At 43.2% G+C, this 12,393-nt stretch overlaps 1 protein-coding gene and 1 non-coding gene across 5 annotated transcripts in view; both read left to right on the top strand.

Annotated features, from left to right (window-relative positions):
- LOC126234421 (probable inactive tRNA-specific adenosine deaminase-like protein 3) overlaps window positions 1–12,393 on the top strand; it is a 612,850-nt gene that overhangs the window by 101,061 nt on the left and 499,396 nt on the right. The window lies entirely within an intron of this gene.
- Trnat-ugu (transfer RNA threonine (anticodon UGU)) lies at window positions 3,488–3,562 on the top strand. Its single transcript has one exon. It is a non-coding gene; the product is annotated as a tRNA-Thr (tRNA).

Here is a 12,393-nt window from a genome sequence, read left to right as displayed (position 1 = left end):
GTACGGGTACAGCTACCCATGCAGCTTCAACACGATACCACAGTTCATCAAGAGTAGTGACTGGCGTATTGTGACGAGCCAGTTGCTCGGCCACCATTTACCAGACGTTTTCAATTGGTGAGAGATCTTGAGAATGTGCTCGCCAGGGCAGCAGTCGACCATTTTCTGTATCCAGAAAGGCCCGTACAGGACCTGCAACATGCGGTCGTGCATTATCCTGCTGAAATGTAGGGTTTCGCAGGGATCGAATGTAGGGTAGAGCCACAGGTCGTAACACATCTGAAATGTAACGTCCACTGTTGAAAGTACCGTCAATGGGAACAAGAGGTGACCGAGACGTGTAACCAATGGCACACCGTACCATCACCTCAGGTGATACGCCAGTACGGCGTTGACGAATACACGCTTCCAATGTGCGTTCACCGCGATGTCGCCAAATACGGATGCGACCATCATGATGCTGTAAACAGAACCTGGATTCATCCGAAAAATGACGTTTTGGCATTCGTGCACCCAGGTTCATCGTTGAGTACTCCATCGCAGGCGCTCCTGACTGTAATGCAGCGTCAAGGGTAACCGCAGCTATGGTCTCCGAGCTGATAGTCCATGCTGCTGCAAACGTCGTCGAACTGTTCGTGCAGATGGTTGTTGTCTTGAAAACGTCCCCATCTGTTGACTCAGGGATCGAGACGTGGCTGCACGATCCGTTACGGCCATGCGGATAAGATGCCTGTCATCTCGACTGCTAGTGATACGAGTCCGTTGGGATCCAGCACGGCGTTCCGTATTACCCTCCTGAAGCCACCAATTCCATATTTTGCTAACAGTCATTGGATCTCGACCAACGCGAGCAGCAATGTCGCGATACGATAAGCCACAATCGCGATAGGCTACAATCCGACCTTTATCAAAGTCGGAAACGTGATGGTACGCATTTCTCCTCCTTACACGAGGCATCACAACATTTCACCAGGCAACGCCCGTCAACTGCTGTTTGTGTATGAGAAATCGGTTGGAAACTTTCCTCATGTCGGCACGTTGTATGTGTCGCCACCGGCGCCAACCTTGTGTGAATGCTCTGAAAAGCTAATCATTTGCATATCACAGCATCTTCTTCCTGTCTGTTAAATTTGACGTCTGTAGCACGTCATCTTCGTGGTGTAGCAATTTTAATGGCCAGTAGTATATTTCAAACCTGAGGGATTTTTGCCTTTCTTTTTCTGTAACATCTATACAGAACAGCAGTAATACTTGGTGAGAATTTAAATTAAATAATATTTGCAATGATTATAGTGAAATCAGTGGTAAAATAATGAGATGTTGCTCAGCAGAGTTTTGTAGCATAGTAAGCTACTTACATAATGAATCTCTTCGCAGAGTTTTTTTTTTTTTTTTTTTTTTTTTTCTTCACGGATACTTAAATGTTGTGTAGCAGTTTCACGAAAAGAAGGTAAACCCCCCCCCCCCCACACACACACAGTACTTCACCTGGGCACGTGCTACACATATTCACAAGACTGACATCGGCTCTCTAGTGACGTGGCGGTAAGCGACGAGCGTTTCCAGTTGTCAAACGTCATCGAGAACTTCCTCAGTGTTAAATAATTTGGATTTTACAGAAAACTGTCAACTAAACAGCCTGGAAAGACTGCTCGTGTGCTCCTTCAACAAGACAACGCACCAAAGCATCAGGCAAACGCGACGCTTCAGTCGCTAAGCTACTCACTAGATCCGGCACCTAGCGACTTTTTTTCAACGATGAAAGACACTGCCCGCGTTCACACGTTCACTAAGGTTGTCGCTATTGCGACATCAGTTTTTCAGAAGTCAAACTAAAGAAGCGTTCGCTGTGGCCGTACAATCATGGCGCCGACACTGTGAAAAATATATGTCGGTGCAGTAGATTACTTTGAGAAATGACACAAGCATCACAGTTGTATGTTTAGCTTGTGAGAAAGAAATCGGCATTGTAACTTGAATACACTTCGTATTTGAAAATGTCGGCAGAGCCCAAAGCAAATTGAAAGCTATAAATGTGATTTATTCAAACACTGACATACAAGAAGTAGACTGATTTCAGTTTTTCGGACTACAGAAGGACTACGACCTGAATGAGAAAACCCACACCTCGAAGGGCAGCAGTTGAGATACATTTACTGTTGACAGAATTACGGATTTAGGTGATTTAAAACTGAAGAAATTGGTTTATTCTGATTCCATTGGCTAATGAGCTATAACTCACCTTTATGAGAAATTTTGCTTAGTGTTGCACTGTTCACTGAAAGAACGTTGCACTTTCTTCTGAAAGAGTCAATGTTGCCAACAACAGATCCTATGATGGAGTTTGTAGTGATAATCCAAAACATTATAACCGCCTGCTTAATAGTGCGTTGGTCCACCTTTGAAAAACCAATACAGCAGCGATTCGGCGCGGCATGGCGTCGACAAAATGGGATGCGAGAGGTATGTAATATCAGAGTGTACACACAGGTCATGCATTCGCGTAAATTACGGATCGGTAGTTGTGGATTCGGAGTTGGCGGTCGATAGTAACCCAGCTGTGAACTGTCGGATTCAGATCAAGCGAATTTGGTGGCCAAGACATCAAGTTCGCCATCACGCTCCTCAAAGCACTGTAGTACGATTCTGGCATTGTGACACGGACAGTTATCATACTATGAAATGGTAATTAAATCGAGACCCTAAGCTGTCGGCAAGCGTTGATATACATCAACGGGGACAGTTGAAAATGTGTGCCCCAACCGGGACTCGAACCCGGGATCTCCTGCTTACATGGCAGACGCTCTCTATCCATCTAAGCCACCGAGGGCACAGACGATAGTGCGACTGCAGGGATTTATCCCTTGCACGCCCCACGTAAGACCAACATTCCCAACTTAATGTCCACACACTACATTCGTAGTGCCCCTGCCCATTACACTCATTATTCGCAGCAGACAATCTTACTGAGTCCCGTAAGAGTTCGGGCAATGCGTGTGCATCCAGCACAGAAGGGGCACGTGCGAAAGAATAGATACCATCTTTATATAGTTAAGGCTAACCGGCCATTGACCTTCTTTTGTGCTGGATGCACATGCATTGCCCGAACTCTTACGGAACTCTGTAAGATTGTCTGCCACGAGTAATGAGTGTAATGGGCAGGGGCAATACGAATGTATAGTGTAGACATTAGTCCGCAGCTCGTGGTCGTGCGGTAGCGTTCTCGCTTCCTGCGCCCGGGTTCCCGGGTTCGATTCCCGGCGGGGTCAGGGATTTTCCCTGCGTCGTGATGACTGGGTGTTGTGTGATGTTCTTAGGTTAGTTAGCTTTAAGCAGTTCTAAGTTATAGGGGACTGATGACCACAGATGTTAAGTCCCATAGTGCTCAGAGCCATTTGAACCATTTGAGTGTAGGCATTAAGTTGGGGATGTGGGTCTCATGGAGGGCGTGCAAGGGATAAATCCCTGCAATCGCACTATCCTCTGTGCCTTCGGTGGCTCAGATGGATAGAGCGTCTGCCATGTAAGCAGGAGATCCCGGGTTCGAGTCCCGGTTGGGGCACACATTTTCAGCTGTCTCCGTTGATGTATATCGAGGCCTGTCGACAGCTTAGGGTCTCGATTTAATTATCGTTTCATTCTAAGAGAGCTGAATTGTGACGGATGCTATCTGTTCTTTCGGATGTGTCCGGAAGAACAGATACCATCTTCATATAGTTATCATACTGGAAGACACCATCGCTATCAGGGAAGATATCAGTGATGAAGAGATGCCGGTGGTTCGCAGTAATGTTCTCGTAATCCACAGCTATCATGGTGCCTTCAGTTACTACCACATGTCTGATGGCAACCCCGGTAAATGTCACTCATAGCCTTATACGGCTCCCACCAACCTGCGTCCGTCACACGATGCATTTGATCAGCATTCGTTCGCCTGAATGACAACGTCTCCGGACGTGACCATCGACGTGGTGTAACAAGAAACGTAATTCATTCGACTAAGCAACACGTGTCCAATCATCCACACTCCCCCCCACTGCAGTCGTAATTGACGATGACGTTGTGTCAACATGGGAAGACGTAGAGGTCGCCTGCTGCGAAGCCTCGTGTGTGCTGAAGGATGTGCTCCGAAACATTTGACCATGCGCCAGCATTGTGCTTTGTGTCAGATCTACCACAGAGGTTCGTTTATTCTACTTTCTGTGATGAGACCTGGACATCCAGTATCTAGTGGCGCAGTTGCAGTCCCGCCGAACTTCAGATTTCCATAGACCTTCACGACAGTAGTATGCGATCAATCGATTAACTTCGCCGTTTCAGGGATACTCGTTCCCAGGCACCGGAAAGTAACAATCTACCTTTTGTAAATAGTCTTCACGGGTTTGCCACCGGATCACGTTGTGCAAATTCCACAATATTTCCTCGGAGCAACTGTCTGACATCTTCAGTCGTACCTAGCCACGAGCAAGATTAAACCACTGGAAGATGTCGGACAGTTGCTCCGAGGAAATATTGTGGAATTTGTACAACGTGATCTGGCGGCAAACCCGTGAAGACTATTTACAACAATCTGCCTTTTGTCAAACTCGCTTATGCCAGTGGATTTCCCATGTGCGGCCCGTATCGTCGCTAGAACGATTCCCCCTTCGTCTTTGGTCCACTTATGAACTTTCCTTGTCGCGTCACGTGTACACAGTGCCACCAAACGGTGTTTAGTCTTGCGATGTCCAGCATTCATAATGTTTTAGCTCGTAATTGTGTGAATTTAACTACCATTCAGCACGTAAATTTCATGTAGGTAATATAGTGAAGGGTGGGTTAGGGGATTTTCTCTTTCCGTTTCGTTTTATCCGTGAGGATAATTCCGTACGGATTCGCTGGACTCGCATCCGGGAGAACGACGACTCAGACACGCGTCGCGCCGTCCTGATTTGGCTTTTCCGTGATTTCCCTACATAACTTCAGGCAAATGCCGGGATGGTTCCTCTGAAAGGGCACGGCCGATTTCCTTCCCCATCCTTCCTTAATCCGAGCTTGTGCTCCGTGTTTAACGACCTCGTTGTCGACAGAACGTTAAACACTAATCTCCTCCTCCTCCATAAGGATTCTTACAAGAAATGTATTAGTTATCATATAGTTCTATATTAGCAGTGTAATATTATAATACTGGTGTCTCAAACCTTTTGGGTGAAATTAAAACAGGTGGTACAGGGACCACAATTAATTGTATTGAGACAGAGAACCAGTGGCTGGCCGGCCGCTGTGGCAGAGCGGTTCTAGGCGCTTCAGTCAGGAACCACGCGGCTGCTACGGTCTCAGGTTCGAATCCTGTCTCGGGCATGGATGTGTGATGTCCTTAGGTTAGTCAGGTTTAAGTAGTTCTAAGTCTAGGGGACTGATGACCTCAGATGTTAAGTCCCATAGTGTTTAGAGCCAATTGAACCATTTTGAACCACTGGCTGGAAATGAATATTTCTTGTATTTGGACATAAATACCATACATCGCAAAACAAAAATGTTGCTCATAGTAATTGTTCAAAGCGACGACCGCCAGTCTCAGTGCATATACTGCAACGTGTCCAAGCAGTGGAACCAACGAATTTTGAGTCCCGCATTCACTTCTGTCACTGGGTTACCGACTGTAATGCTGTAGTGCCGAACTTTGTACAGTTGGTATTGCTCGCGGTTGATGCCTCATTCATCTGTCATTGTGTTTTCAACAGCCGCAACAACCATTTCTGGCTTGAGGACAATCCTCATGTCACACACATCGATGGCCACCGGCAACGATTTTCGGTCAACATGTGGGTTGCCATTATCCGAGATCACCCAACAGGACCTTGTATGTATCTATTGAACTGGGGACCTAGAAACGACGGGGAGGCTCCGTCCCCGCCGTAGGCCTCAATGGTAAGCAACTCCACTACAGGCTGCAGCAGTCCTGTCACCCCACCGCCGCCCCACACCGAACCCGGGGTTATTCAACAGGATCTTACTTGCTGCCTCCCCATTTGACTGATCCACGTTACCTTGTGTTCCTCGAGATACGCTGCCACAGTTCTAGGAGACTGTCCCCTTGTCGTCCGCGAAAGGAAGTGGTTTAACACGACGGTGTACCAGCTCATTTCGATGTTAATGTCCGCGAGCACCTGAACAACACGTAACCTCATCGTTGGATTGGACGGGGAGGTCCTGTCCCACGACTAGCGCGATCACCGGATCTTCTACATTTGGAGGTTTTCCTCTGGTTACACCAAGGTGTTGGTGTATCGAAGTCCTGCAGAAACGGAAGAAGACCTGCTTGCTGGGGTCCAAGTTGCCTATCTCCCGGTCCAACAGAATCCAGGGACGCCTGAGAGAGTGTGGCAGTACTTCATGCGCCATTGTCACGCATACGTTGAGACTGGCGGTAGTCAATTTGGACAGTTTCTGTGAGCTTCGTTGTTGTTATGCGGTGTACGCTGTGTATGTTCATAACACAATAAATATGCCTCTCCGATTATTGATTCCCTGTCTCAACATAATCCGTTGTGGACCCGCCATCATCAGTTTCAGTTTGACCCAAAAGGTCTGAAACACTCTGTTTTTCTTAAATGTACTAGTAAGTCATACTGTTAGTTTTTGACTTCCATACACATTGGAGAGAGTTCTACCTGCGTTGTCCACGGTATACGATTTATGTAACGTAGAAGTAATGTGAAAGCTGTTGTTCGGCGAAGGCCCGTCGATGTCATTGTATCGACGTTTCCTAGTGTGAAGTACAGTGGATACCATGTTGCTTTTTAATATTATCTGCTGATTTGGTACCACAAATTTAGGGGCCGACTGTAGGAACATTTGAAGAGTTGTACATCGAACATCACCGTCGCACCTGATTCAGTCAACACCATGAGTCATCGAATAGCCCTGCCTGGCGTTAATTGCGATGAGATAGGAAAATATCAGTGTTGGGCTACAGGCTCCAAGCTTATGAGGTACTTAAATGAAGAGTCTATCGTAATAAGATAGTCAGGAAACCCAATAAACAGCGACGTAAATTTATGTTCCATTAGAGCTTGGTATCCTCCACTTTCTGAGATCTTGCAGACTACCTCTTCCGTCAAAATATAAAACGCGAAGGGGTTGGTAAGTTTCACTTGACACCAGCACGGGCGCCGGGAAACGAATAAGCATCAACAGACGCAGCGAACGCCTGGACAACTTCCAGGTCTAAATAGAGGAGGAGGAGGTCGACAACGTGGTCATTAGAGACAGAGCACAAACTCGTATTAGGGAAGGAAATCGACCGTGCCCTCTCAAAGGAACAATCCCGGCGTTTCCGTGATGCGATCTGGAGTAATGACGGAAAACCTAAATCAGGATGGCGGAACGCGGGGTTTAACCGCCGTACTCCCGAATGCGAGTCCAGTGTGCTAACCACTGCGCCATCTCTCTCGGTCCTAAAGCGACGTACGAGGATGGAAAGTCAAGACAATTGAGATGAAATTCTCGTAGTATATCAGTAGCAGACAGATAAAATTGTCGCTAGCAACTCTGGAATAAGACGAAAACTAAGTCCGCAAAATACCAAACGTAAGGATGAAATTAATAAGACAGCAGGCACAGCAAAACACATTGCGCAGCAACTGCGCCGGCAAAAGCCCAGATATCAGTTCTGCTCCACATTATCGCGCTTAGTATATAACAATAGCCTTCTTTGTTTTTAAATTTATGAAAATAGTTTTAGTGGCGGCGAAGTAAGGTTAATACTTGTACGTGAAAAGGGGAAATATACTCGTAAATTATCGATGGATACCTACAGCTCAAAGGCGACCACTAATATTTAATCGCGAGAAGAGGCATCTGCAAGAGAAAAAAATTGGCCATTTGCGAGCAGCACTCGCGCATTGAGGGCTCAGTGCAAACTGAATATACATATTTTATATTTACGTAGTAAAACAGTACTGCAAATCAGATTTTATGTTTACTTGCAGTAATGTTCGTCTATTATGCTTTTGACGGACTATGAACGCAGTGTATGTTATAATGGTGAAAATATATTTTTATGTGATATGATTACAATTTATCAATTTAAAAATTAACAATTTTAACATTTTTTCCTCTAATTGTACTGTGAAACTTGGTTTCTTGCTAAGTTTCATGATTCTACGTCAACGGTAAGTGCCTTATAGGTTTCGATGAGTGAGTTTTCAAGTATCAAAACATGTGACATAGAAGGCCGAATCTTTTGCCTGCATTGACTTAGAAGAATGAAATTTTTACACCGCCAAGAAACTATAGACCGCTTTACGTGACACGGATTTTAACTTGATACGCCAATGCGTTCAAGAGAAAAAGAGACCTTAACAGACAGACAGATGGATAAGAAGATAACGAAAAAATATTTTCTAGTTGGTTGGTTGGTTTGTGGGATTAAAGGGACCAGACTGCGATGGTCATCGGTCCCTTATATTTTCTAGTGTTATGTAGTTACAAATCAAATATTTTCGTATTTTTTACTTTACTTGTACTGTGAAACCTTGCTTCTTGCCAAATTTCATGATTCTAGGAAAACGCGAAACCCTATGGGTTTTGATGAGTGAGTTTTCGAATATAAAAAAATGTGACATAAATGGTCGTATCTTTTAATTGCACTGACTTAAAGCTTAAAATTTTTACACTGCCTACGGACCACAGTCGTTACTATATGACATGAATTTTAACTGGATACGTGTATCCGTTCCAGAGGAAAAAAGGTTGTTAACTGTCGGAGAGACAGACTGACAGACGGACGGACGCAATGGACGGACAACAATTGTGTTCCGTGTTTAGAGTTTGAGGCACGGCACTCTAAAAACCACCTTCTTTACCGATTTTTTGTCTACAGTTTTTATAATTTACTATACTGATTATTTAGTGTCAAGTTAGCGTTATGTTGACTGTTGATGTAAGGCACAGTTACTTTAAATATACTTCTGGCGAAGTAATGCGCCAGGCAGCTTATTAATGTCGTGAGAAATGTTCTGTTGTTTCATTTCCGGTGCCTTAACTTTTCTCTTATTAATGTTGTGAGTAATGTTCTGTTGTGTCATTTCCGATACCTTAACTTTTCTCTACAACTCCAGATAGCAAAGTCGTGGCGAGAGCGACGTAACAAACTAGGAGAAGGCTGGACAAGTATTGGATGGAATTAACACAAATTCTGGATATACCAGTGAAACTACTCTCAATTAATGACACAAGAATTTGTTGAATGGATCTTCCAGTTGTTCCCTTTCCTGTACTTTGTAGACTGGAAAAGCGTAATTGCCGCTCTTAAGTTCTTTGATATATGCCGAACTGTAAATCTAAGTGAAAAAGCAGAAACGAAACGAGTTCGAGAAGAAACAGTGACTTAAGAGGAGAATATACCTTCTATCTCCGTCATGTTAAATTGACCATTTTCAGTGTACGTTCCCTCAGGACGTTTTAACAATAGAACATTGAATTTTTCCACATACATTTCACTGTGTGCTGATAAACTGACATTTTTTTTAGACAAGTATTCTAAGTTGTAATTTTGAAATGTTTTTATAGTGACCCGTTGTTCGGGCAAATTTTTAAGATAAACAAGGTCAATGGTTCCTTTATAATAAAGCTAGATAGATAAAAAAAATTCATTGCATGCACGTTTGTGAAGGCAATGACTGATGAATGTCTTTGCTCTGAAATAACTGGTTCCAGAGAAAAGGAACATTAGGCTAGAAAAAACAAACGTTTTGGGAAATTGAGTTTTAGATGTTATTACTGCATATACAGATTCTTTAATACATTGCCGCTATGCACTCATCATTTACATTCACAGCTTCTGTAACAGCATCTCTCATAAATTATTGTCACAGGGATTTGCAAGCGGCATGCAATAAAGAATGGCATTTCTGAAATTGTGTAGGATAGCTTGCTAAGTTCGTAACAGCACATAATGTTTTCCTTGCTGTTAATCCTTTTCCAACAGTACGCATGCTGTGAACAAACCTAACATTATTCTCATTATATTTCACCATTTTCTTTCCCGACACCTTTTGTTGACAGATCTGGAGGTCGATCTCATCATATTCTTGCTCAGAAAAAAAGACACTTTTACGTTATTGTTATAAGAAACAACTGAATGCAAGACAACCATAGAGTAGAAATATCTCTGGAGTGAGCATTCAGAAGCGCAGAATTGATTTTGTGTTGTCAACATACGTTGCCACAATGGTCACGTGATCTCGGGACGCCTTAGATTTGTCCGAACTTTGTCCTATAAATTTTGAATGTTGTCATATCGCTAGTAAAGACAGATTCCCTTCGTAAGTGCTGTGGAATTAGTATAGACGTTTTGCAGGCACCATAGCAGTTTACGTCTGATATTTGAAATAAATTGTGCCCTTAGCTTTGAAGAGCAAAGTGAACGAGCATGGCGTCACAGAAGCTTCACGTCAGCATGTATTTACAATGTCTTTCATGTCATATCTCGTCAAGTCACTTAACACAGTACTAAACGGCAAAATTGGGGTTTTGAGTCACCATCCCTAATATGCATAAAATGTTAGAGTATAGTATCAGAACTGAGGAGCTAACAATGACAAAAGTTTGTCAATGTGTAACCTCCCCCTCACTTATCGACCTTAATGACAGTGAAAAATTAAACCGCGTGTACCTAATGGAAATTTGGGAAAGCAATCGTCACCGAAGTTAATCTGTCGGTAAATAGGGAGGAAAGGGTTACATCTAAATGAAAGGAAAAATGCAAATGAAACTGGTGGAAATTAATTTTGAAAAGGGGTAAAGTTAATAAAGAAAGTAAATGTGCGGCCGTTACGTTAACAATTAACTAGCGGTAATTAGATATTTGAGATTTGGGGGAAATTACGGTCGCCAGTCCTAAGGACAATTACTATAGAAACTGAAAAAGAAAGGTTATTACACATATAATTAGCACTAGAAGCGTGGCAACTGAAGGTTGACACGTGTAGTGTGAAAACTGAAAGTTTGTCAGAAGTAATAAATTTCGCTACACTCTGACTTAATTTAGCACAAGAATTAATAAAACCGGAAAATCGAAAGTTAATTTAGTGACTGAAGTTAATAGTGAGCTTTCTTTCTGAAGCACATCGAAATTCAGTAAAATACGGTTAGTCTTGGACTACCTCAACAATCATTTCAAAAGCAACTTGACTCTACGCAATTTAGAAATAAGAGATTTAACTTTGAACTTGAATTAAATGATTCTGAACAATTAACAACAGTAAAATTTTGTACGTACCAAGCTGAGCTGCAGTCACAGGTAAGCTAAAATACGGTAACAAAACTCGCACTCTTAATTTGTGCTTGTGTAATCTAAATATTGTAGCCAGCTATGAATACTTTAACTGAACTTTGAAATTAAAGCAGTGAAATCGAATTATAATGCTTTAATGCTGGCGTTTGAATTTCAACGACACTCGGGTTCATTTCGGTAAAGGACGGGACCCTGCTTGGCAATGCAATTGGGACAATGAGCAACAAAGGTTCATGCTAAGTTGCTGTAATTTTGTGGTTTGAACAGTTTGAAAAGCTGAGGTCTGCCATACAGTTCTGAAACTTTACGTGATTTTAGTCTTCCTTGTTGGTTGATTGAAGGTTTGAAGTCGCCGATCGAGGAGGTGGCGACAGTCACTCATTGTGGGCCGTCGCTGTTGCAGAAGCTGGATGCTGGCGCGCCTTCTTCTCGACACGGTCACCAGGCGAAACGGGCTCTTGATGTGTGCCAGCTAATGCTTCCCGTCCGCGACACCGTGCTAGAAACTACCATAGCCAGTCGATCGCAATTACATGCTGCCAAACCCCGAAAGCCCGGCAACTTGCGGGAGCGTCATACAACACACCTGCTCAATCGCACTACTCCAACCAGACTCTCTCTCGCTGCCCGCGCTCCACGCGGCAGAGTTAACACTACCAAAGATCCTACATACTTTCGTTCTTCACACGACCTATCGATGTATTCGTTCGATAGCATAGTTTTCCCTAGGCAAGACCCAGCGTAAAATACAAATAATATTTACAAAACAAACCAATTATACATCGACACATATATATATATATATATATATATATATATATACAAATATTAAAACAATTACAATATATAAAGACACAGAAATGTTATATCTTCAGGTTAACAAAATAAGGAAAAAATTATGGTACAATAGATGGAAATAGGAGGATATGCATTTCCGGCGTTACAAATGGCCGAAGCAAACTTTATAACCTATGTTCTTGAGTAGTTGTGTTCGGTAAATTACTGAGAAGTGAGACAACGTTTCAAAACATCGACAATTATTTGCTAGGGAAAATATGTACATTCATACACATCAAAGAAAGCTTCAAACGAAGTAATGAAGCCTGTTACAC

Source organism: Schistocerca nitens, chromosome 2, assembly GCF_023898315.1.
Source record: "Schistocerca nitens isolate TAMUIC-IGC-003100 chromosome 2, iqSchNite1.1, whole genome shotgun sequence".
NCBI classification, from domain to species: Eukaryota; Metazoa; Arthropoda; class Insecta; order Orthoptera; family Acrididae; genus Schistocerca; species Schistocerca nitens.
This window is presented reverse-complemented; position numbering and strand designations above follow the sequence as displayed.